This window comes from Jaculus jaculus, chromosome 6 (assembly GCF_020740685.1).
Source record: "Jaculus jaculus isolate mJacJac1 chromosome 6, mJacJac1.mat.Y.cur, whole genome shotgun sequence".
Taxonomy (NCBI): Eukaryota; Metazoa; Chordata; class Mammalia; order Rodentia; family Dipodidae; genus Jaculus; species Jaculus jaculus.
In genome coordinates, this window is record NC_059107.1 from 83,365,701 (window position 1) to 83,393,694 (window position 27,994).

Below are 27,994 nucleotides of genomic sequence, written 5' to 3' on the forward strand. Positions count from 1 at the left end.
GGTCCCACGTTAGCCAGATGCACAAGGGGGCACACGCATCTGGAGTTCGTTTGCAGTGGCTGGAAGCCCTGGCGCGCCCATTCTCTCTCTCTCTCTCTGTGTCTGTCTTTCTCTCTGTGTCTGTCGCTCTCAAATAAATAAATAAAAAAAAAAAAACAGAAAGGGCTCGTCCTAGTTCCCCAGGTCCTGGTTGGTTCCCCTGCTGCTGGCTTGGGGCTGCCTGGACCCTGCAAGCTTGCTGAAGCAGGCCCCTTGCTCTGCATTCCTGATTAAAAGGACCCTGGGTCCTCACCTCCTATATCCCCTGCTCTGGATGATGTGCTCTCACACAAAGTGCATAGGCCAGATCTCCCTATTCCCCTCCTCCTCCCAGTTCACTGGTCCTGTAGGTTCCCCTGCTGGACCCTATACTCTTGCTGTGGAAGTAGGCCCTTTGCTCCACCTTCCTGACTGAAGGGCTCCTGGGTCCCCAATTCTCAGATACCCTGATGCAGAGGCCACGTGTACAGACTGAGTAGACCAGAGCTCCTGGTTGGTTCCCCACCTCCCAATTCTCTGGTCCCTGTACCCCTGGTGCTGCCCTGGGGCAGCCTGGTCCCTGCATGTGGGCTATGGAAACAGGTCTTTTGCTCTGGTTTCCTGATTGGCCCCTGGGTAACCAAAACCCTACTCCGCTGAGCCAGAGGGTGTACAGGCCACTTAGAAGGTGGCCTCTGGCCCCTGGCTCTCTAGCTTCCTGGATCCCCAGCCCCTGTGTTGTAGAGTATGTACAAGTGGAGTGAGTATGCCAGAGCTCCTAGCTCCCCACCTCCCAGTTCCCCATGTACCTTTGATGTACTTGAAATCTCCACATCTGCACATCTGTGATTATAAACGCATTATACACCAATCTGGTTCACATTTAAAACAAAACATTCACTGAAGATACTACAAGGACAAATACTTGCTTCCCCCTCAATAGAATAAAATGTTTCCCCAAGATGAGTACACCACACTGAAAAAGAAAAAACAATGTAAGTCAGAAAACAGAGTTCTCCACCAAGGATGCCTAGTCCCACAATGGAAGTCTCCAATGAAATCATAGAGAAATCAATAGCAATTGAATCTCAAACTGAAAACAAAACCAATGTAACCCAGATCAAAAGGACCGTTGAGCAAGAAGCAAGCCATCAAAACACCAACCATCGTATAAATGAAATACAGTAGAATTGTCTCTTAGAGCACTCAGTTGTTTGTTGTTGTTGTTGTTTGTTTTTTTGAGGTAGGGTCTTGCTCTAGCTCAGGCTGACCTGGAATTCACATCTCAGGGTGGCCTTGAACTCATGGCAATCCTCCTACCTCTGCCTCTCGAGTGCAGGATTAAAGGCGTGCGCCACCACACCCAGAAGAACATTCAGCTTTTGACACTAAGCTTAACGTAATTGAAAAGAACCTTAGAAGCCTTAAAGGAGATATGAATTGAAGGGGAACCAACAAATGGAAGATCTCAATAACCAACAGATTAGGCTTAATGAAGTCTTGATCAAACACAATAATGAATTCTAGGAAGCATCAAGAAAATCAGCTGTACCCAGAACAACAAAGCACGAATGATGGAGCCTAGGCCTCAGAGCCTTCTAGCAATGGGCCAGGGCAGGAGCTCCATGGAAAATGGGGAGTACACCTGCCTTATCTTCATCCTTGTCCTCCAGATTCTCCTTTGCATCCAATGCAACCTGCAGCACTGCTGCTGCCATGTCCTCTGTGACCGCCCAGTCTTCTCACAGCTGTGATCTTTGTGGGCACACCAGGGCCTCTAGCAACAGCAAACAAACTCCAGACACAAACACCCCCTTTTGCATCTGGCTTAAGTGGGATCTGGGGAATTGAACCAAGGTCCTTTGGCTTTGCAGGCAAACACCTTGATTGCTAGGCCATCCTCCAGCCCTGTAATCGAAATTTTTGAACTACCCCAATGGATACAGACAGTGATGTTGCAATGGACATTTTAATCACAAATGTAGTCTGTGTTCTTAGAACAAGATGCCAGTTGAACTTAAGGAAAATTGATTTGGAGGGAGCAAATGTAATTTCTAAGTATGATGTTGGGAAAGTATTAATGAAGTTGAAAAAAACTAGAATTACAGCCACGATGTGGTCCTCAGGAAAAATTATTTGCACTGGAACAACTAGTGAAGAAGCTAAGTTTGGGACCAGGTGTTTAGTCCACAGTCTGTAGAAGAAACTAGGTTTTCAGGTAATTTTTATAGATTTTAAGGTTATAAACCTTGGCAGTTTGTAACATGCCCTTTAAAATCTGTTTGCCAGAATTCACAAAGAACAATAGACCTAATCCTAGTTATGAACCTGAACTTCACCCTGCTGTGTGTTAGTGAATAAATTCTCTAAGGGTTACATTGCAGGTATTTTCAACAGGAAGTATCACAGTAACAGGGCCCAATATAAAGGCTGTGGCTACTGCTATTGAACAAATTTACCCATTTATGTTTGAAAGCAGGAAAGAAATTTTATAACTAATCATGTCATTGGTTAGAATCTCTAACTGAACACCTTTTAAAAACTTTTAAAACATGGCACTCAAAAAGAAAACTGCAACAAGAGTAACTGAGGAAACAGACTCTTATACCCTCATGGCTACAGTGTAAGCACTGGTCTCTTCAGAGTCTACTTCAAATTTTGCTGTGATATAAGAAAGCTTACAAGACATGACACTGCTGCTTTTACAAAAGGACTTTTGATTTCTTTTCACAGGAATTCTCATATCCCCACAAGTTAAAGCTGTCACAATGTACACTACCCTAAATCAATTTATTGTTGTTATGTTTTTTCCAGTTTGAACTAATGTGTTTTATTTGTGAATAGACTTTTACATTTTTGTATGCTAACCATGGGCACCAAAGAAACTGTAAGAATTATCTTTTTCAATTGAACATGCACAAGTGAAAGTTTGAAAAAGGTTTCTGCTTATTTATTCTGTGACTATTCTTCCACAGTTCCTCTCAACAAAAATTGTGTTCATTTTTTTAATCTCTGAAGGCTTAGACTTTGGCTGAACTGTATTGGGTTCTTTTTCAGGTGTACTTCTGTAAATATGTATATACTACTTGTATAAAGTGTCTTTTCATGCCCTGTTACCAAATATCAATTAGGAATTTTTTTTTCTTGCATACTGGAAATAAAGACATGTGTATAAGTTGTAGGTAACTAGGGTAGAACATTATAGATACAAGACAAATTTTTATGTTGCTTATTTAATATGGAAAATGTTCAACAACTTTAAAAATTAACTTGTAGGTTTCAAAAGAGTGACCTCTTACTATGTTGGTGTGAGCAAGAAACTAACTGGACCTTGGGCTGGGCATGGTGGCGCACGCCTTTAATCCCAGCACTTGGAAGGCAGAGGTAGGAGGATTGCTGTGAGTTCAAAGCCACCCTGAGATGATAGTGAATTCCAGGTCAGCCTGAGCTAGAGTGGGACCTTACCTACAAAAACCAAAAAACTGGACTGGGGTTACCTTGGTGATTCTGGAAAGAACAGCAGAGTTGTAAGCAAATAATTGAAGTTCTTGGCGTATTGATCTTTGGTTGATATTCAAGGTTCTATTAAGAATCTTGTCAGTTAATACCCTGTACTGTTTTAATTAGAAGTGCCCCACAAGCTGCTTCAATGTCATTGTAGAAGCACAGTTTTACTTGAGGCTAAAAGCCATTTTGCAGGATCTATCTTCCCCCTTGCCATGTCTCAATAAGGAGCTGAAAAGTGACTTTAGTGAGCTGGGCATGGTGGCACATGCCTTTAATCCCAGCACCTGGAAGACAGAGGTAGAAGGATTGCCATGAGTTCAAGGCCACCCTGAGACTACATAGTGAATTACAGGTCAGCCTGAGCTAGAGTGAGACCCTACCTCAAAAAACTAAAAAAAAAAAAAAAAAAAAATGCAGGAGGGACGCAGGGGAGCTTGAGGAAGGACACGGGGCATACAGGAAGGAGAAGGTGACCACTTTGCTCTTTATGAGGATGTGCCAAGGATGGGCACTGAGGAGACAGGAGCTGTGTGGACTGTGGCCACCGTGGTAGGGTGTCCGTCCCTCTCTTGGGGAAAGCATTGAGCGTTTTGAGGGGATACTAGCATGGTCGCAGATGTGCTATGAGACAGTGACCCTAAAGAGAACAGGTGAGGAGAGCAAGTGTGCACACACGGAGGCTTCTGGAGGTGGCCGATCACAGTTGCTCTGCTCTACATGGTCCTGATAGAGAGGGCCACCAGCCTGGGGATCCTGACCGCTCTGAAGTTAGGGCTCAGATGTGAAATGTCCACCACAGCCTTATGTGTTGCAACGCTTGGCCCCCAGTTGCGGGTGCTATTTTGGGAGGCCACCAGACCTTTGGGAGGAGGAACCTGCCTGGAGAAAAGGGTTGCTGAGGGCTAGGCTGTACAGATGGGAATGGTGCTGGCTGTGGGCATTCTGTGGATGTTGCCGGAGGTACGTGAGGTTTTCCTCTGTTCCTACGCATGAGCATGTGTAGAATTTCATCATTTTTTTGTATCAGTTGATTTCTTTACCTACGTTTATGGTGTATTCTACTTTGTGTGTGTGTGTGTGTGTGTGTGTGTGTGTGTGTGTGTGTGTGTGTGTGTATTTTTACATGTTTGAGTGTGGGCATGCATGTGTGACATGGTGCTTGTGTAGAGGTCACAGACAAACTTCATCAGTACGGGAGGTTTTCACACAGGAAGATCCAACTCCCAATTTATCACCCCCACTATCCTGTAGAAGCGGGAGAGTGGCACGCACAGGCCATTGGCATGTCTCCTGGTTTGCCTGTGGAAGTCATTTAAGAAACAGCATCATAGGGGCTGGAAATGTAGCTCAGTGGGTAGTGCTTGCCTAGCATACTTGAGGTACTGGGTTTGAACCCCAGCACTGCATAAAACTGAGTGCAGTGGCACAGGCCAGTAACCCCAGTTCTGGGAGATGGATGCAGTTGGGTCAGAATTTTAAGGTCATCCTTGGCTACATAGAGTTTAAGGCCAGTCTCTACTACAGGACACACACATGCACACATACACACACACACACACACACACATAAACACACTCCAATAACAATTACACAGACCCTAGGGAAGGCTAAGAACTGAAATCCCTAAACTTGTGCTAGGTACGTGTGATAATCACTACACTAAGAAAACCCAAGAACCTGTGAAATGAGCAACATGATTAACAGAAACAAACAAAGAGGAAACCATCAACATTGCTAAATATTGCCTGTACTTGCTATACAACCAACCAGAAGGCCCCATGCAATCCCTGGCATCCAGCATAGATGAGACATTGTCACAAAAAAAAAGGCTCTTGGAACTGTCAAGCCAAAATGCTGTATATCTGCATCTTAGTATTAGGAAGGAAATGTCAGTGAGGTGGGCTCTGAGGGGGTCCACACTGTGCTTCCTTAGCTGTGTGGGGGGGGGGGTCAGCCACCCTGCTCCTTTTGTCTACAAGCAAAACACTCAGTTAAACTTTTAGCTTTTTAAATTGTGAAGAATTAGAGGAGCATAACTTGTGGGCAGTGTAAATAAACTGTGTTATTTGTTTTTATTAAAAAAAAAAAGAAAGAAACGTGAAGGGAAAACAGAAATAAACAATGGAGGAGCAGATCACGAGGTAGAGGATCATGTGGACCAACGAGAGAACTAGAGTCACCATCCACAGCTCTCCTCCCCTACCGCCAGTGCCCAGCTACGGTGAACAGAGCAGTGGTCCAGTGACCCAACCAGCCTACTTGAACCCAGAGTGCACCAAAGAGGGACCTAAGCAGGAGCACAGCATAACTGAGACCAAAATCATCCCAAAAGGTAACTGGGATTACACCAGGTCATCACCGCCAAATAAACCTGGTATATAGCCCTGAACTGGAAGTGCTAATTGCACCTTCCATGTCAGGATAAATTATATGTTAAATCGGATGGATGGTCAGATTTGCCATTCTTAAATAAGCTATATTTTGGGCTTGTTATTTGTTGTTTCTTGATTTATAGTGGCTTTGTTTCCTCTTCTGTTATGCATTTGGGAAGGATCTCACTTGGTCACAAGCTGACTTGGAAACCTAAACAGACCAGAAATCTTAACCTACTTGTTGATAGAGGATCTAGCTGTTATAATCCCTACTCTTGCATAAATACTCTGTGCTCGTTTTCATTGAAAGTGTACATTGTTTAAATTTTAGAATCTGCCTAGATGTCCCTAAACTCGTAAACAGATAATGAAGATGTGGTACATATATACACAATGTAGTTTTGTTCAGCTATAAAAAAATGAATTAAATTTGCAGGAAAATAGATGGATCTGGAAAAGACTATACTAAGTATAAGGAAATCCAGGCTCAAAAAGACAACTGCCACATATTCTCTTTCATAAACCTACCCTAAAATTCTTTTTTTTTTTTCCACAAAGTAGGGTCTCACTCTAGCCCAGACTGACCTGGAATTCACTATTAGTCTCAGGGTGGCCTTGAACTTAACGATGATCCTCCTACCTCTGCCCCCTGAGTGCTGGGATTAACAGCATGTGCCACTACGCCTGGCTCAAATTTTTAGATTTGTATGTAGACTGAAGTAAGAGTCAGCAGTAGAAGCCAGGAAGCTAGGATGAGGCCATGACAGGAGGAGGGAAGGAAAGGGATTAAGGATGAAGACAGTACACATATAAGGACAGAGGTAGAACATTGGAGGTGGAAAGGTTAAAGGAGGGTCAGGGAAAGAAGACGAAGGAGAAGAGGGAATGGGAGGAGAAATGATCAAAACTAAAGATGTTAGGGCCTAGAAGATGTATCAACAGTTAAAGGAGCTTGCTTGCAAAGCCTGACAGCCCAGATTCATTCCAGCATTCACATAAAACAAACAGGCATTCAACTGCAGTAGCAACAGATCCGAGAGTGTACACACATACAATGACAACAACAAAATTAAACACCAAAGATGTGCTAGGTGTGGTAGTGCACGCCTTTAACTCCAGCACCTGGGAGCAGAGGTAGGAAGAACACTGTGAGTTTGAGAACAGCCTGAGACCATATGGTAAATTCCAGGTTACCCTAGGCTAAAGAAAGACCCTACTTCAAAAACAAAACAAAACAAAAAAACTAAAGAGATTGAAAGAGAAGATTTTCACCTAAAGGCACAGTATTTTCAAGAAAATCATAGATGAAAATTCCCCCAAATTAGGGAAGAGATGCCAACATAGATATAGCAGACATTTAAAACATCAAACAGACAAGATCAGAAAAGAAATTCTACTTGTCATATTATAATTAAAATACTAAATATAGCTGGGAATGATGGTGTACATCTTTAAACCCAGCACCAAAAAGCAGAGGAGGTAGGAGGATCACTATGAGTTTGGGCCAGCCTGGGACTACAGAGTTCCAGGTAAACCTAAATTAAAGTGAGACCCTACTTTGAAATAACAAAAATAAAATAAAATACTAAATACACAGACCAAGAAAAATACACTGAAAACACTAAGAGAGAAACATCTAATCACCTACTAAGTACATCAAAATAGCACTAGATTTCTCAACAGACACTTTAAAAACCAGTAGAAATTGGAATGATGTATTTCAAGTGCTGAAACTCAAGAGCTGCCAACACAGGCTACTATATCCAGCAAATTCATCTGTCATAATTGAAGGAGAAAGAACTCTAAATGATAAAAACAGGTTAAAGGAATGCATTATCACTAAGCATACTCTTGCATCCCAACGTCAAGTTATTATCAAAAAAACACTTGACCAAGAACAGCTTGTGGGAGGAAAGGGTTTATGGTGGCTTACAGATTTAAGGAAAGCTCCTGTTGGCAAGGGAAAATGATGGCATGAGCAGAGGTTGGATATCACCTCCTGGTCAACATCAGGTGAACAACAGCACCAGGGACCCTTCAATCAGGAAGGCGGAGCGAGGGGTCCTGCTTCCACAGCAAGCTTGCAGGGTCCAGGCAGCCCCAAGACAGCACAGGTGAACCTAAATTTATATTGGCATCTTTTCCCTAATTTGGGGAAATTTGCTCTATGATTTTCTTATGCTGGGCACGGTAGCGCACATCTTTAATCCCAGCACTTGTGAGGCAGAGGTAGGAGGATCATCTTGAGTTTAAGGCCACCCTGAGACTACATACTGAATTCCAGGTCAGCCTAGACTAGTGTGAGACCCTACCTCACAAAGTCAAAAAAAAAAGAAAGAAAGAAAGAAAGAAAATATTATGCCTTTAGATTGAAAATCTTCAAGCACTTAGTAGCATGGGGAAGTTGGCTATAACATCCATAAGCCCGCCCCAACAATACATCACCTCCAGGAGGATACAATTCTCAAATTGCCACCAGCTAGAGATCAAGCATTCAGAACCCATAAGTTTATGGGAGACACCTGAACCAAACCACCACACCAGCTCTACAGAAAATACTCAAATAGATCCTTTGGACTGAAGAAAAGGAAAACACATGTATTGAGAGACATTTCCATCACCCACTCAAAGGCTCATGGACCACTGTGGAAGAGGTGGCAGAAAGTGCATAAGAGCCAAAGGATGGAGATGAGTGGTTTGGAATACTGTCTTCCAGACATAAAGTAGCTAACCTTCACTTTCTTGACTTCAGAGTGGCTGAAGCTACCTATAGAAGATATAAATATGTAGGGAAAAGGATGACATCAAAAACAGAAAGGGGGGCTGGAGAGATGGCTTAGCGGTTAAGCGCTTGCCTGTGAAGCCTAAGGACCCCGGTTCAAGGCTCGGTTCCCCAGGTCCCACGTTAGCCAGATGCACAAGGGGGCACACGCATCTGGAGTTCGTTTGCAGTGGCTGGAAGCCCTGGCGCGCCCATTCTCTCTCTCTCTCTCTGTGTCTGTCTTTCTCTCTGTGTCTGTCGCTCTCAAATAAATAAATAAAAAAAAAAAAACAGAAAGGGCTCGTCCTAGTTCCCCAGGTCCTGGTTGGTTCCCCTGCTGCTGGCTTGGGGCTGCCTGGACCCTGCAAGCTTGCTGAAGCAGGCCCCTTGCTCTGCATTCCTGATTAAAAGGACCCTGGGTCCTCACCTCCTATATCCCCTGCTCTGGATGATGTGCTCTCACACAAAGTGCATAGGCCAGATCTCCCTATTCCCCTCCTCCTCCCAGTTCACTGGTCCTGTAGGTTCCCCTGCTGGACCCTATACTCTTGCTGTGGAAGTAGGCCCTTTGCTCCACCTTCCTGACTGAAGGGCTCCTGGGTCCCCAATTCTCAGATACCCTGATGCAGAGGCCACGTGTACAGACTGAGTAGACCAGAGCTCCTGGTTGGTTCCCCACCTCCCAATTCTCTGGTCCCTGTACCCCTGGTGCTGCCCTGGGGCAGCCTGGTCCCTGCATGTGGGCTATGGAAACAGGTCTTTTGCTCTGGTTTCCTGATTGGCCCCTGGGTAACCAAAACCCTACTCCGCTGAGCCAGAGGGTGTACAGGCCACTTAGAAGGTGGCCTCTGGCCCCTGGCTCTCTAGCTTCCTGGATCCCCAGCCCCTGTGTTGTAGAGTATGTACAAGTGGAGTGAGTATGCCAGAGCTCCTAGCTCCCCACCTCCCAGTTCCCCATGTACCTTTGATGTACTTGAAATCTCCACATCTGCACATCTGTGATTATAAACGCATTATACACCAATCTGGTTCACATTTAAAACAAAACATTCACTGAAGATACTACAAGGACAAATACTTGCTTCCCCCTCAATAGAATAAAATGTTTCCCCAAGATGAGTACACCACACTGAAAAAGAAAAAACAATGTAAGTCAGAAAACAGAGTTCTCCACCAAGGATGCCTAGTCCCACAATGGAAGTCTCCAATGAAATCATAGAGAAATCAATAGCAATTGAATCTCAAACTGAAAACAAAACCAATGTAACCCAGATCAAAAGGACCGTTGAGCAAGAAGCAAGCCATCAAAACACCAACCATCGTATAAATGAAATACAGTAGAATTGTCTCTTAGAGCACTCAGTTGTTTGTTGTTGTTGTTGTTTGTTTTTTTGAGGTAGGGTCTTGCTCTAGCTCAGGCTGACCTGGAATTCACATCTCAGGGTGGCCTTGAACTCATGGCAATCCTCCTACCTCTGCCTCTCGAGTGCAGGATTAAAGGCGTGCGCCACCACACCCAGAAGAACATTCAGCTTTTGACACTAAGCTTAACGTAATTGAAAAGAACCTTAGAAGCCTTAAAGGAGATATGAATTGAAGGGGAACCAACAAATGGAAGATCTCAATAACCAACAGATTAGGCTTAATGAAGTCTTGATCAAACACAATAATGAATTCTAGGAAGCATCAAGAAAATCAGCTGTACCCAGAACAACAAAGCACGAATGATGGAGCCTAGGCCTCAGAGCCTTCTAGCAATGGGCCAGGGCAGGAGCTCCATGGAAAATGGGGAGTACACCTGCCTTATCTTCATCCTTGTCCTCCAGATTCTCCTTTGCATCCAATGCAACCTGCAGCACTGCTGCTGCCATGTCCTCTGTGACCGCCCAGTCTTCTCACAGCTGTGATCTTTGTGGGCACACCAGGGCCTCTAGCAACAGCAAACAAACTCCAGACACAAACACCCCCTTTTGCATCTGGCTTAAGTGGGATCTGGGGAATTGAACCAAGGTCCTTTGGCTTTGCAGGCAAACACCTTGATTGCTAGGCCATCCTCCAGCCCTGTAATCGAAATTTTTGAACTACCCCAATGGATACAGACAGTGATGTTGCAATGGACATTTTAATCACAAATGTAGTCTGTGTTCTTAGAACAAGATGCCAGTTGAACTTAAGGAAAATTGATTTGGAGGGAGCAAATGTAATTTCTAAGTATGATGTTGGGAAAGTATTAATGAAGTTGAAAAAAACTAGAATTACAGCCACGATGTGGTCCTCAGGAAAAATTATTTGCACTGGAACAACTAGTGAAGAAGCTAAGTTTGGGACCAGGTGTTTAGTCCACAGTCTGTAGAAGAAACTAGGTTTTCAGGTAATTTTTATAGATTTTAAGGTTATAAACCTTGGCAGTTTGTAACATGCCCTTTAAAATCTGTTTGCCAGAATTCACAAAGAACAATAGACCTAATCCTAGTTATGAACCTGAACTTCACCCTGCTGTGTGTTAGTGAATAAATTCTCTAAGGGTTACATTGCAGGTATTTTCAACAGGAAGTATCACAGTAACAGGGCCCAATATAAAGGCTGTGGCTACTGCTATTGAACAAATTTACCCATTTATGTTTGAAAGCAGGAAAGAAATTTTATAACTAATCATGTCATTGGTTAGAATCTCTAACTGAACACCTTTTAAAAACTTTTAAAACATGGCACTCAAAAAGAAAACTGCAACAAGAGTAACTGAGGAAACAGACTCTTATACCCTCATGGCTACAGTGTAAGCACTGGTCTCTTCAGAGTCTACTTCAAATTTTGCTGTGATATAAGAAAGCTTACAAGACATGACACTGCTGCTTTTACAAAAGGACTTTTGATTTCTTTTCACAGGAATTCTCATATCCCCACAAGTTAAAGCTGTCACAATGTACACTACCCTAAATCAATTTATTGTTGTTATGTTTTTTCCAGTTTGAACTAATGTGTTTTATTTGTGAATAGACTTTTACATTTTTGTATGCTAACCATGGGCACCAAAGAAACTGTAAGAATTATCTTTTTCAATTGAACATGCACAAGTGAAAGTTTGAAAAAGGTTTCTGCTTATTTATTCTGTGACTATTCTTCCACAGTTCCTCTCAACAAAAATTGTGTTCATTTTTTTAATCTCTGAAGGCTTAGACTTTGGCTGAACTGTATTGGGTTCTTTTTCAGGTGTACTTCTGTAAATATGTATATACTACTTGTATAAAGTGTCTTTTCATGCCCTGTTACCAAATATCAATTAGGAATTTTTTTTTCTTGCATACTGGAAATAAAGACATGTGTATAAGTTGTAGGTAACTAGGGTAGAACATTATAGATACAAGACAAATTTTTATGTTGCTTATTTAATATGGAAAATGTTCAACAACTTTAAAAATTAACTTGTAGGTTTCAAAAGAGTGACCTCTTACTATGTTGGTGTGAGCAAGAAACTAACTGGACCTTGGGCTGGGCATGGTGGCGCACGCCTTTAATCCCAGCACTTGGAAGGCAGAGGTAGGAGGATTGCTGTGAGTTCAAAGCCACCCTGAGATGATAGTGAATTCCAGGTCAGCCTGAGCTAGAGTGGGACCTTACCTACAAAAACCAAAAAACTGGACTGGGGTTACCTTGGTGATTCTGGAAAGAACAGCAGAGTTGTAAGCAAATAATTGAAGTTCTTGGCGTATTGATCTTTGGTTGATATTCAAGGTTCTATTAAGAATCTTGTCAGTTAATACCCTGTACTGTTTTAATTAGAAGTGCCCCACAAGCTGCTTCAATGTCATTGTAGAAGCACAGTTTTACTTGAGGCTAAAAGCCATTTTGCAGGATCTATCTTCCCCCTTGCCATGTCTCAATAAGGAGCTGAAAAGTGACTTTAGTGAGCTGGGCATGGTGGCACATGCCTTTAATCCCAGCACCTGGAAGACAGAGGTAGAAGGATTGCCATGAGTTCAAGGCCACCCTGAGACTACATAGTGAATTACAGGTCAGCCTGAGCTAGAGTGAGACCCTACCTCAAAAAACTAAAAAAAAAAAAAAAAAAAATGCAGGAGGGACGCAGGGGAGCTTGAGGAAGGACACGGGGCATACAGGAAGGAGAAGGTGACCACTTTGCTCTTTATGAGGATGTGCCAAGGATGGGCACTGAGGAGACAGGAGCTGTGTGGACTGTGGCCACCGTGGTAGGGTGTCCGTCCCTCTCTTGGGGAAAGCATTGAGCGTTTTGAGGGGATACTAGCATGGTCGCAGATGTGCTATGAGACAGTGACCCTAAAGAGAACAGGTGAGGAGAGCAAGTGTGCACACACGGAGGCTTCTGGAGGTGGCCGATCACAGTTGCTCTGCTCTACATGGTCCTGATAGAGAGGGCCACCAGCCTGGGGATCCTGACCGCTCTGAAGTTAGGGCTCAGATGTGAAATGTCCACCACAGCCTTATGTGTTGCAACGCTTGGCCCCCAGTTGCGGGTGCTATTTTGGGAGGCCACCAGACCTTTGGGAGGAGGAACCTGCCTGGAGAAAAGGGTTGCTGAGGGCTAGGCTGTACAGATGGGAATAGTGCTGGCTGTGGGCATTCTGTGGATGTTGCCGGAGGTACGTGAGGTTTTCCTCTGTTCCTACGCATGAGCATGTGTAGAATTTCATCATTTTTTTGTATCAGTTGATTTCTTTACCTACGTTTATGGTGTATTCTACTTTGTGTGTGTGTGTGTGTGTGTGTGTGTGTGTGTGTGTGTGTGTGTGTGTATTTTTACATGTTTGAGTGTGGGCATGCATGTGTGACATGGTGCTTGTGTAGAGGTCACAGACAAACTTCATCAGTACGGGAGGTTTTCACACAGGAAGATCCAACTCCCAATTTATCACCCCCACTATCCTGTAGAAGCGGGAGAGTGGCACGCACAGGCCATTGGCATGTCTCCTGGTTTGCCTGTGGAAGTCATTTAAGAAACAGCATCATAGGGGCTGGAAATGTAGCTCAGTGGGTAGTGCTTGCCTAGCATACTTGAGGTACTGGGTTTGAACCCCAGCACTGCATAAAACTGAGTGCAGTGGCACAGGCCAGTAACCCCAGTTCTGGGAGATGGATGCAGTTGGGTCAGAATTTTAAGGTCATCCTTGGCTACATAGAGTTTAAGGCCAGTCTCTACTACAGGACACACACATGCACACATACACACACACACACACACACACACATAAACACACTCCAATAACAATTACACAGACCCTAGGGAAGGCTAAGAACTGAAATCCCTAAACTTGTGCTAGGTACGTGTGATAATCACTACACTAAGAAAACCCAAGAACCTGTGAAATGAGCAACATGATTAACAGAAACAAACAAAGAGGAAACCATCAACATTGCTAAATATTGCCTGTACTTGCTATACAACCAACCAGAAGGCCCCATGCAATCCCTGGCATCCAGCATAGATGAGACATTGTCACAAAAAAAAAGGCTCTTGGAACTGTCAAGCCAAAATGCTGTATATCTGCATCTTAGTATTAGGAAGGAAATGTCAGTGAGGTGGGCTCTGAGGGGGTCCACACTGTGCTTCCTTAGCTGTGTGGGGGGGGGGGGGTCAGCCACCCTGCTCCTTTTGTCTACAAGCAAAACACTCAGTTAAACTTTTAGCTTTTTAAATTGTGAAGAATTAGAGGAGCATAACTTGTGGGCAGTGTAAATAAACTGTGTTATTTGTTTTTATTAAAAAAAAAAAGAAAGAAACGTGAAGGGAAAACAGAAATAAACAATGGAGGAGCAGATCACGAGGTAGAGGATCATGTGGACCAACGAGAGAACTAGAGTCACCATCCACAGCTCTCCTCCCCTACCGCCAGTGCCCAGCTACGGTGAACAGAGCAGTGGTCCAGTGACCCAACCAGCCTACTTGAACCCAGAGTGCACCAAAGAGGGACCTAAGCAGGAGCACAGCATAACTGAGACCAAAATCATCCCAAAAGGTAACTGGGATTACACCAGGTCATCACCGCCAAATAAACCTGGTATATAGCCCTGAACTGGAAGTGCTAATTGCACCTTCCATGTCAGGATAAATTATATGTTAAATCGGATGGATGGTCAGATTTGCCATTCTTAAATAAGCTATATTTTGGGCTTGTTATTTGTTGTTTCTTGATTTATAGTGGCTTTGTTTCCTCTTCTGTTATGCATTTGGGAAGGATCTCACTTGGTCACAAGCTGACTTGGAAACCTAAACAGACCAGAAATCTTAACCTACTTGTTGATAGAGGATCTAGCTGTTATAATCCCTACTCTTGCATAAATACTCTGTGCTCGTTTTCATTGAAAGTGTACATTGTTTAAATTTTAGAATCTGCCTAGATGTCCCTAAACTCGTAAACAGATAATGAAGATGTGGTACATATATACACAATGTAGTTTTGTTCAGCTATAAAAAAATGAATTAAATTTGCAGGAAAATAGATGGATCTGGAAAAGACTATACTAAGTATAAGGAAATCCAGGCTCAAAAAGACAACTGCCACATATTCTCTTTCATAAACCTACCCTAAAATTCTTTTTTTTTTTTCCACAAAGTAGGGTCTCACTCTAGCCCAGACTGACCTGGAATTCACTATTAGTCTCAGGGTGGCCTTGAACTTAACGATGATCCTCCTACCTCTGCCCCCTGAGTGCTGGGATTAACAGCATGTGCCACTACGCCTGGCTCAAATTTTTAGATTTGTATGTAGACTGAAGTAAGAGTCAGCAGTAGAAGCCAGGAAGCTAGGATGAGGCCATGACAGGAGGAGGGAAGGAAAGGGATTAAGGATGAAGACAGTACACATATAAGGACAGAGGTAGAACATTGGAGGTGGAAAGGTTAAAGGAGGGTCAGGGAAAGAAGACGAAGGAGAAGAGGGAATGGGAGGAGAAATGATCAAAACTAAAGATGTTAGGGCCTAGAAGATGTATCAACAGTTAAAGGAGCTTGCTTGCAAAGCCTGACAGCCCAGATTCATTCCAGCATTCACATAAAACAAACAGGCATTCAACTGCAGTAGCAACAGATCCGAGAGTGTACACACATACAATGACAACAACAAAATTAAACACCAAAGATGTGCTAGGTGTGGTAGTGCACGCCTTTAACTCCAGCACCTGGGAGCAGAGGTAGGAAGAACACTGTGAGTTTGAGAACAGCCTGAGACCATATGGTAAATTCCAGGTTACCCTAGGCTAAAGAAAGACCCTACTTCAAAAACAAAACAAAACAAAAAAACTAAAGAGATTGAAAGAGAAGATTTTCACCTAAAGGCACAGTATTTTCAAGAAAATCATAGATGAAAATTCCCCCAAATTAGGGAAGAGATGCCAACATAGATATAGCAGACATTTAAAACATCAAACAGACAAGATCAGAAAAGAAATTCTACTTGTCATATTATAATTAAAATACTAAATATAGCTGGGAATGATGGTGTACATCTTTAAACCCAGCACCAAAAAGCAGAGGAGGTAGGAGGATCACTATGAGTTTGGGCCAGCCTGGGACTACAGAGTTCCAGGTAAACCTAAATTAAAGTGAGACCCTACTTTGAAATAACAAAAATAAAATAAAATACTAAATACACAGACCAAGAAAAATACACTGAAAACACTAAGAGAGAAACATCTAATCACCTACTAAGTACATCAAAATAGCACTAGATTTCTCAACAGACACTTTAAAAACCAGTAGAAATTGGAATGATGTATTTCAAGTGCTGAAACTCAAGAGCTGCCAACACAGGCTACTATATCCAGCAAATTCATCTGTCATAATTGAAGGAGAAAGAACTCTAAATGATAAAAACAGGTTAAAGGAATGCATTATCACTAAGCATACTCTTGCATCCCAACGTCAAGTTATTATCAAAAAAACACTTGACCAAGAACAGCTTGTGGGAGGAAAGGGTTTATGGTGGCTTACAGATTTAAGGAAAGCTCCTGTTGGCAAGGGAAAATGATGGCATGAGCAGAGGTTGGATATCACCTCCTGGTCAACATCAGGTGAACAACAGCACCAGGGACCCTTCAATCAGGAAGGCGGAGCGAGGGGTCCTGCTTCCACAGCAAGCTTGCAGGGTCCAGGCAGCCCCAAGACAGCACAGGTGAACCTAAATTTATATTGGCATCTTTTCCCTAATTTGGGGAAATTTGCTCTATGATTTTCTTATGCTGGGCACGGTAGCGCACATCTTTAATCCCAGCACTTGTGAGGCAGAGGTAGGAGGATCATCTTGAGTTTAAGGCCACCCTGAGACTACATACTGAATTCCAGGTCAGCCTAGACTAGTGTGAGACCCTACCTCACAAAGTCAAAAAAAAAAGAAAGAAAGAAAGAAAGAAAATATTATGCCTTTAGATTGAAAATCTTCAAGCACTTAGTAGCATGGGGAAGTTGGCTATAACATCCATAAGCCCGCCCCAACAATACATCACCTCCAGGAGGATACAATTCTCAAATTGCCACCAGCTAGAGATCAAGCATTCAGAACCCATAAGTTTATGGGAGACACCTGAACCAAACCACCACACCAGCTCTACAGAAAATACTCAAATAGATCCTTTGGACTGAAGAAAAGGAAAACACATGTATTGAGAGACATTTCCATCACCCACTCAAAGGCTCATGGACCACTGTGGAAGAGGTGGCAGAAAGTGCATAAGAGCCAAAGGATGGAGATGAGTGGTTTGGAATACTGTCTTCCAGACATAAAGTAGCTAACCTTCACTTTCTTGACTTCAGAGTGGCTGAAGCTACCTATAGAAGATATAAATATGTAGGGAAAAGGATGACATCAAAAACAGAAAGGGGGGCTGGAGAGATGGCTTAGCGGTTAAGCGCTTGCCTGTGAAGCCTAAGGACCCCGGTTCAAGGCTCGGTTCCCCAGGTCCCACGTTAGCCAGATGCACAAGGGGGCACACGCATCTGGAGTTCGTTTGCAGTGGCTGGAAGCCCTGGCGCGCCCATTCTCTCTCTCTCTCTCTGTGTCTGTCTTTCTCTCTGTGTCTGTCGCTCTCAAATAAATAAATAAAAAAAAAAAAAACAGAAAGGGCTCGTCCTAGTTCCCCAGGTCCTGGTTGGTTCCCCTGCTGCTGGCTTGGGGCTGCCTGGACCCTGCAAGCTTGCTGAAGCAGGCCCCTTGCTCTGCATTCCTGATTAAAAGGACCCTGGGTCCTCACCTCCTATATCCCCTGCTCTGGATGATGTGCTCTCACACAAAGTGCATAGGCCAGATCTCCCTATTCCCCTCCTCCTCCCAGTTCACTGGTCCTGTAGGTTCCCCTGCTGGACCCTATACTCTTGCTGTGGAAGTAGGCCCTTTGCTCCACCTTCCTGACTGAAGGGCTCCTGGGTCCCCAATTCTCAGATACCCTGATGCAGAGGCCACGTGTACAGACTGAGTAGACCAGAGCTCCTGGTTGGTTCCCCACCTCCCAATTCTCTGGTCCCTGTACCCCTGGTGCTGCCCTGGGGCAGCCTGGTCCCTGCATGTGGGCTATGGAAACAGGTCTTTTGCTCTGGTTTCCTGATTGGCCCCTGGGTAACCAAAACCCTACTCCGCTGAGCCAGAGGGTGTACAGGCCACTTAGAAGGTGGCCTCTGGCCCCTGGCTCTCTAGCTTCCTGGATCCCCAGCCCCTGTGTTGTAGAGTATGTACAAGTGGAGTGAGTATGCCAGAGCTCCTAGCTCCCCACCTCCCAGTTCCCCATGTACCTTTGATGTACTTGAAATCTCCACATCTGCACATCTGTGATTATAAACGCATTATACACCAATCTGGTTCACATTTAAAACAAAACATTCACTGAAGATACTACAAGGACAAATACTTGCTTCCCCCTCAATAGAATAAAATGTTTCCCCAAGATGAGTACACCACACTGAAAAAGAAAAAACAATGTAAGTCAGAAAACAGAGTTCTCCACCAAGGATGCCTAGTCCCACAATGGAAGTCTCCAATGAAATCATAGAGAAATCAATAGCAATTGAATCTCAAACTGAAAACAAAACCAATGTAACCCAGATCAAAAGGACCGTTGAGCAAGAAGCAAGCCATCAAAACACCAACCATCGTATAAATGAAATACAGTAGAATTGTCTCTTAGAGCACTCAGTTGTTTGTTGTTGTTGTTGTTTGTTTTTTTGAGGTAGGGTCTTGCTCTAGCTCAGGCTGACCTGGAATTCACATCTCAGGGTGGCCTTGAACTCATGGCAATCCTCCTACCTCTGCCTCTCGAGTGCAGGATTAAAGGCGTGCGCCACCACACCCAGAAGAACATTCAGCTTTTGACACTAAGCTTAACGTAATTGAAAAGAACCTTAGAAGCCTTAAAGGAGATATGAATTGAAGGGGAACCAACAAATGGAAGATCTCAATAACCAACAGATTAGGCTTAATGAAGTCTTGATCAAACACAATAATGAATTCTAGGAAGCATCAAGAAAATCAGCTGTACCCAGAACAACAAAGCACGAATGATGGAGCCTAGGCCTCAGAGCCTTCTAGCAATGGGCCAGGGCAGGAGCTCCATGGAAAATGGGGAGTACACCTGCCTTATCTTCATCCTTGTCCTCCAGATTCTCCTTTGCATCCAATGCAACCTGCAGCACTGCTGCTGCCATGTCCTCTGTGACCGCCCAGTCTTCTCACAGCTGTGATCTTTGTGGGCACACCAGGGCCTCTAGCAACAGCAAACAAACTCCAGACACAAACACCCCCTTTTGCATCTGGCTTAAGTGGGATCTGGGGAATTGAACCAAGGTCCTTTGGCTTTGCAGGCAAACACCTTGATTGCTAGGCCATCCTCCAGCCCTGTAATCGAAATTTTTGAACTACCCCAATGGATACAGACAGTGATGTTGCAATGGACATTTTAATCACAAATGTAGTCTGTGTTCTTAGAACAAGATGCCAGTTGAACTTAAGGAAAATTGATTTGGAGGGAGCAAATGTAATTTCTAAGTATGATGTTGGGAAAGTATTAATGAAGTTGAAAAAAACTAGAATTACAGCCACGATGTGGTCCTCAGGAAAAATTATTTGCACTGGAACAACTAGTGAAGAAGCTAAGTTTGGGACCAGGTGTTTAGTCCACAGTCTGTAGAAGAAACTAGGTTTTCAGGTAATTTTTATAGATTTTAAGGTTATAAACCTTGGCAGTTTGTAACATGCCCTTTAAAATCTGTTTGCCAGAATTCACAAAGAACAATAGACCTAATCCTAGTTATGAACCTGAACTTCACCCTGCTGTGTGTTAGTGAATAAATTCTCTAAGGGTTACATTGCAGGTATTTTCAACAGGAAGTATCACAGTAACAGGGCCCAATATAAAGGCTGTGGCTACTGCTATTGAACAAATTTACCCATTTATGTTTGAAAGCAGGAAAGAAATTTTATAACTAATCATGTCATTGGTTAGAATCTCTAACTGAACACCTTTTAAAAACTTTTAAAACATGGCACTCAAAAAGAAAACTGCAACAAGAGTAACTGAGGAAACAGACTCTTATACCCTCATGGCTACAGTGTAAGCACTGGTCTCTTCAGAGTCTACTTCAAATTTTGCTGTGATATAAGAAAGCTTACAAGACATGACACTGCTGCTTTTACAAAAGGACTTTTGATTTCTTTTCACAGGAATTCTCATATCCCCACAAGTTAAAGCTGTCACAATGTACACTACCCTAAATCAATTTATTGTTGTTATGTTTTTTCCAGTTTGAACTAATGTGTTTTATTTGTGAATAGACTTTTACATTTTTGTATGCTAACCATGGGCACCAAAGAAACTGTAAGAATTATCTTTTTCAATTGAACATGCACAAGTGAAAGTTTGAAAAAGGTTTCTGCTTATTTATTCTGTGACTATTCTTCCACAGTTCCTCTCAACAAAAATTGTGTTCATTTTTTTAATCTCTGAAGGCTTAGACTTTGGCTGAACTGTATTGGGTTCTTTTTCAGGTGTACTTCTGTAAATATGTATATACTACTTGTATAAAGTGTCTTTTCATGCCCTGTTACCAAATATCAATTAGGAATTTTTTTTTCTTGCATACTGGAAATAAAGACATGTGTATAAGTTGTAGGTAACTAGGGTAGAACATTATAGATACAAGACAAATTTTTATGTTGCTTATTTAATATGGAAAATGTTCAACAACTTTAAAAATTAACTTGTAGGTTTCAAAAGAGTGACCTCTTACTATGTTGGTGTGAGCAAGAAACTAACTGGACCTTGGGCTGGGCATGGTGGCGCACGCCTTTAATCCCAGCACTTGGAAGGCAGAGGTAGGAGGATTGCTGTGAGTTCAAAGCCACCCTGAGATGATAGTGAATTCCAGGTCAGCCTGAGCTAGAGTGGGACCTTACCTACAAAAACCAAAAAACTGGACTGGGGTTACCTTGGTGATTCTGGAAAGAACAGCAGAGTTGTAAGCAAATAATTGAAGTTCTTGGCGTATTGATCTTTGGTTGATATTCAAGGTTCTATTAAGAATCTTGTCAGTTAATACCCTGTACTGTTTTAATTAGAAGTGCCCCACAAGCTGCTTCAATGTCATTGTAGAAGCACAGTTTTACTTGAGGCTAAAAGCCATTTTGCAGGATCTATCTTCCCCCTTGCCATGTCTCAATAAGGAGCTGAAAAGTGACTTTAGTGAGCTGGGCATGGTGGCACATGCCTTTAATCCCAGCACCTGGAAGACAGAGGTAGAAGGATTGCCATGAGTTCAAGGCCACCCTGAGACTACATAGTGAATTACAGGTCAGCCTGAGCTAGAGTGAGACCCTACCTCAAAAAACTAAAAAAAAAAAAAAAAAAAAAAAAAAAGCAACTTTAGTGTATAGAATTGCTACTGGTAAAGTTATGATATATATGCATTTATGAAACTGGGTCCTGTTCTACACACTGGCCCTGGGATAGAATACAGGATCAGGATATACCTGTGCACAGCTATGTTCTCTCTCTCTCTCTCTCTCTCTCTCTCTGTGTGTGTGTGTGTGTGTGTGTGTGTGTGTGTGTGTGTGGTGAATTTAGTCTAGCCAATAGTGATTTTAACTAGAAATAAGCTGGGTAGAGTCAATATCACAACATACTCATGAAAATCTAAATTACCAGTATGTTTTGAAATGTTTGTAAAGGGTTGCACCATACTGCAATGAATGCATGATTTTATGTTCATTTTTATTTTCTTCTGAAAGCCTTCCTGTATCCACCTCCCTGCCTTTCACACCTCAAAAGTAGGAGCAAAGGCTAACTTTTATACTTGCCTTCTTACAAAAAAGTTATATGTATTTGAAATCTTCATTTCCTTTTAAATTTGTGTTTATCTGCTTCTTTTATTTATTTATTTATTTTGGTTTTTCAAGGTAGGTTCTCACTCTAGCTCAGGCTGACCTAGAATTCACTATTAGTCTCAGGGTAGCTTTAACTCTCAGCAATCCTCCTACCTCTGCCTCCCGAATGCTGGGACTAAAGGCATGTGCCACCACGCCCAGCTAGCTATTTTCTCCCTTTTTAATAACATTAGGATATAAAAATTTTGATATGCCAAGAAAATTAATTGAATGAATCATAGCTAGATTATAAAATTTAAGGTATTCCCACATATTTTTATTTTTTTTTAATTTTTATTTACTTATGTGAGAGCGACAGAGACAGAGAGAAAGACAGATAGAGGGGGAGAGAGAGAATGGGCGTGCCAGGGCTTCCAGCCTCTGCAAACGAACTCCAGATGCGTGCGCCCCCTTGTGCATCTGGCTAACGTGGGACCTGGGGAACCGAGCCTTGAACCGGGGTCCTTAGGCTTCACAGGCAAGCGCTTAACCACTAAGCCATCTCTCCAGCCCACCCACATATTTTTAATTAATAATAAATGAACCCCAGTTTTGCAGTGCTCACAGAGAAATAAAGAACAGGAGAAGTTGTGGGTAGCTAAGGTGCAGACCCAATGATAGGTATCATCAAGGTTTGTATGACTTGAAAGCCAGGATGACTCTAGGTGCTTGGAAAACCATCCAAGACGCAAGGAACCATCACGTGATAAAGTCTGGACTAGGGATGCTGTGTGAGCACCATCTGGCAGTTTCTGTGGGTATTCCATTAAACATTACTAAGCTGGGAAAAGGTGTGTCTGGTGTCTTCGAATTTCCACTAGTACTCCAACTTTTTTATATGAATAAAAACTGTGACTATATACATTAAAAAATTTTTAAAAAGAAAATCAGACCTCAAACTGAAATCATACCACAAAAAAGATGGACATGATGCAAAATAACACAACAGAAACAAAAATCAAATAGAACTTTTAAAAACTTCTCTAGAATCCATCACTACAAGAGTTAATCATGTGGAAGACAGAACCTCTGAGCTGGAAGACAAGACAGACGCAACAGATCAAGAGGCCAGAAACTTTTTTTTTTTTTAATTTTTATTAGCATTTTCCATGATTATTAAAAAAAAATCCCATGGTAATTCCCTCCCTCTCCCCCCCCACCAGAAACTTTCTTAAGTTCAAAAAATCATGTGAATGAGCTGGGCATGGTGGCACACACCTCTAGTCCCAGCGCTTGGGAGGCAGAGATAGGAAGATCACCATGAGTTAAACAGCACTCTGAGACTACACAGTGAATTCCAGGTCAGCCTGGGCTAAAGTGAGATCCTACCTCAAAAAAACTTAAAAAATAAATAAATAAATAAATCATGTGAACAGAATATGAGTGAACTGTGCAATACCCTAAAACAACCAAACATATGGATCATGGGTATACCAGAAGGAGAGGAAATCCAGGTATAAAGAACATTTCGACAAAATTATTGAATAAAATTTTCCCAATATCTCAAAACGAGGCCCATCCAGATACAAGAAGATTACAGAACACCAAACAAAACTAAAGAAGAAACTTCTCAAGTCACATAATACTTAAAAATCTTAACAATGAAAACAAAAAAAGAGTGCTAAGAGCAGCAAGAGAGAAACAACTCACTATATATGAAGGCAATCTCATCAGAATTACCTCAAATTTCTCAATGGAAACCCTGAAAGCCAGAAGGGCCTGGAATGGAGTACTTCAAAGTATAAAAAACTATGGCTTCCACCCCAAGCTACTATACCCAATGAAAATATCCCTTATAACAGATGGTAAAAGAAAAACTTTCCATGAAAAAAGTTAACTCTCTGATTATATGAACACAAAGCCAAGCGTACAGAGAACACTTCAGCGATTATTCCACATCGAAGAGTCAAACAACCATCTCAAGAGCCTTCATGAAGATGATTACAATGACCAAAACTAGACCAGACTCAAAAAAGTACCAAATTTTCTTTTCTTTTCTTGGAAGAGAAATGAAGGGAGGAGGGTACTTAATAGGTTGACATTGTATATATGTAAGTACAATGATTGTTATGGGGAGGTAATATGATGGAGAATGGAATTTCAAAGGAGAAAGTTGGGAAGGGAGGGAATTAACACGGGATTTTTTTATAATCATGGAAAATGCTAATAAAAAATTTAAAAAAAAAATTTTTAAGTACCAAACACAAGAAACCACATAAAGCATCCCATTTTGGCAGGGATTAAATTCAACCTCATACTTATAACCTTAAACATTACCAGTCTTAATTCACCCATCAAATGACACAATTTACCAGGATGTATCAAAGAAAAAAAATGGACCCTTCTGACTGCTGTCTTCAAGAAAACTACCTCACCACTAAAGACAGACACTTCTTCAGGGTGAAAACACAGAAAATGATATTACAAGCAAATGAAAATAAGAAACAAGCAGGTGTTGCTATATTAACATCTGATTAAAATAGACTTCAAACCAAAAGTAATCAAAAGACAAAGAAGGCAGCTTCTTACTCATCAAGGGAATGATCCAATATGAGGACATCACAATCATAAATCTATATGCACTACAGTTAATAAAACCTACTTGAGAGCAAAACAGAAATACACAACACCACCATCATAGGTGGACACTTCAATACTCTACTATCGTCAACAGATTGTCCAAGTAGAAAATCAACAGGGAAATAATAGAGCTCAACAACACTGTAAATAAATTACCTACCGGACATCTACAGAACTTTTCACCCCAATTTTACAGAATGTACATTCTTCTCAGCAGCCCATGGAACCTTCTCAAAAATATACCACATATTAGGCCATAAAGTATGCCTCTATAAGTTCAGGGAAACTGAAGTAACATCCTGCATCATATCAGATCACGATGCTTTTAAAGACAGAAATTAACAACAAGAGACACATCAGGAACTCCACAAGCTACTGGAGACTGAACAATGCACTTTTAAACAATAAATGGGTTGTGGAAGAAATCAAAAAAGAAACTGTGAAATTCCTATAATTAAATGATAATGAAAACACAACCTACCAAACCTTATGGGACACAATAAAGGCAGTTGTAAGGGGAAAATTTACAGTGCTAAATGCCTTCATAACAAAGAAAGAGAGATCCTAAATTGATAATCTTACTCTTCACATAAAAGCATTAGAAAAACATCAAGAATACAGCCGTAAGACCTCCAAATAGAAAGAAATAATCAAGATCAGAGTAGAAACTAATGAATTGAAAATTAAGGAAATAATTTTAAAATCGATGAAACGAACAGCTGGTTCTTTGAAAAGAAATAAATGCGATTAGGCTGGATGGCTTAGCCTTGGTGGGTAACCAAAAGCTTTCTGATTGGCTAAGAGATCTACTTAGTGTAAAGGAACCCCTATCTGGAATTGGGAACCAGATCAGAATCCTATGGAGACAAAGACTATACTCTCCAGTATCAAACTCTCATTAGTTTTTGTCTAAAACGGGTTACACACATCAAATTCTCCCTAAATTAATAATGCTTATCCTATTTAAACTATGCTGACTTCACTCTCCATTGGAGAATCTATTCTTCTTTCTCAGAAGGTAGTGAGACTCAAGAAGATAAACTACCTCTCAGACTTCAGCCAAGCCACAGCTGAAATCATAGAGGAGTTGGGAGACAATCAAGAGGGCTGCTTCCATAGTGAACCTAATATTCAGCACCAGAGTGAAGGAGACAGATGCAGGGGATAATCAATACTTACCAGAGCAGAAATCAGAGGCTCCTAAGAGCTCATCACTGAAGTAGACTTAAAACTCGCCTACCACAGCTCAGGGAATTTTGTGGAATAAGGGGAGAAAAGATTGTAATAGCTACAGGTTGAGACATCATGCCCAGAGGCATTCCCATCCCCCGCAATATAACTGACTACTGCTTCCACAACACATAACCCCATATGGAATAACTGCAACCCCACTGAGGAGGGGCCTCAGTGAATGGGGGCAGGAACAGGGAAAAGTGGGTACCAACACATGATGTGTCCATTCAAAATATGTTGTTAATAATAACTATTGAAAATCTAAAGTTTTATACCCAGCTAAAATATCACATCACAATTCAAATAAAATGAAACCCTCTTTGGATAAAATGTTTTTCATTAAAAAATAGAAGAGGGATTAGTTAGAAAGAAAATGGGAGTTCAGTGGAAGGGAGATATTAATGGGGAGACAAAGAAGGGTGATGAGAAGGGATTATAATCACAGTATACTCTGCTTATTAAAGAGGCTGTTAATAAAAAGTTTAACAAAAACAAAAGGACTTAGTGTGTGCAGTGAAATAGGAGTTGGAGAGGAGGACAAAAGAATGGAATAGGATGAGGATATGATCAAATTTATGTTAATGTATTAAATTTTCAATAAAAATGTTAAACTAAAGATGTTATAAATAATCATATGTAAACTTACTTTTTGCTAGCTAATTAAAAATATATATAATTTTTTGTTTATTTGTTTTTTGAGGTAGGGTTTCACTCTAGCCTGGAATTCACTATGTAGTCTCAGGGTAGCCTCGAACTCTTGGTGATCCTCCTACCTCTGCCTCCCAGGTGACAGGATTAAAGGTGTGTGCCACCACACCAGGTGAAAATACATATAATTTTTAAAAATATGGTGTTTGGGCAGAAATAGCCTTTGGTGGTAAATAATGCTATGCTCAAAAGCCAAAGACTGTTACCAAAAATTTCCAGTGCCATGCATGGGATGCCTCCTAGTTTGGACCCCATCACAATACAGGCTATTGCCAAGGTTCCTAGTTGCCACCAGAACTAGATGATAAGATTCTATTGCTAAAGTCTCAACATTTGTTTCAGTTGCAGAAAACTGAGAAATCCAACTAGTACTAAGTTGGACAACTCCGTGCTAGCTCTAACTTTCATAGTGCTGGAAAGTGTTATGCAGATTGCTAGGAGAATAAACTCATCAATAGTTATTACCAGCAGTGGACCCTGAAAGCTCCACAACTGCCCCTCCAAGCAAATGTTTCCATGAGCACAACAGTGTCATGTCTGCTATGGGAGTAATCAAGTGCTTTCTGATCGAATTTGAAGCCTGCACCACATGAAGGAATTCATGCCTGGTACTGAAAACCTAATAAATCAAAAGCCTATGGCTGCCAGGCATGGTGCATGCCTTTTATCCTAGCACTTGGGAGGCAGACTTAGGAGGATCACTGTGAGTTTGAGGCCACTCTAAGACTACATAGTGAATTCTAGATCAGCATGGGCTAGAGGAAGACACTACCTCGAAAAACAAAACAAAACAAAAAACTATGGCTACAAAGGTCATAAGCACTAAGGGGAAAGCTATTACAGTTATTGGGCTATATGGTTATATTTTACACATCAAATTGTCCACTAAATATGTTTATGCCCATATGTTAATGCTGATGTCACTTTTGAGTAGAGAAGCCTCTCTTTTTAGGTGGTGGTGACTACTGTGAAGACTCAAAACTTGACAAAATATTGAGAAGTAACAACAGTTGAGTGTTCAGCACTAATGTAATACGCCCTCCAAGGCTCAGGGACCACTGTGTAAAAGGTAGGGAAAGAATAAGAGAGACAAAGAAAAAGGAGAGGTGCCTTCGAGTGCTGAATTCCAGACAAAATGATGACTGCATTCATGACTTCACAGTGGCAGTCCTTACCTGCATAATACTGGGCACACCTACTGTTGTCATGAATGATGAAAGTGGCCAAAAAAAGAAAAAGAAAATGACATTAAAATAGGAAAGGGGACTGGAGAGATGACTCAGTGGTTAAGTGTGTTTCCCAGGCACGTATGAGTACCTAGAGGAGTCTGAACGTGCTAAAACTCAAATCTCCAGATTCCATGTAAACTGCTAGGCACGGTCATGCACACCTATAACCCCAGTCCTTCAAAGAGGAGCAGAGAACATACAATCACC

At 41.9% G+C, this 27,994-nt stretch overlaps 1 protein-coding gene and 3 pseudogenes across 5 annotated transcripts in view; 3 read left to right on the plus strand and 1 right to left on the minus strand.

Annotated features, from left to right (window-relative positions):
- The window catches only part of Yaf2 (YY1 associated factor 2), a 136,818-nt gene that overhangs the window by 69,763 nt on the left and 39,061 nt on the right, over window positions 1-27,994 (minus strand). The window lies entirely within an intron of this gene.
- On the plus strand, window positions 1,955-2,513 carry LOC123461615 (annotated as a pseudogene).
- LOC123461616 lies at window positions 10,748-11,306 on the plus strand (annotated as a pseudogene).
- On the plus strand, window positions 19,543-20,101 carry LOC101597804 (annotated as a pseudogene).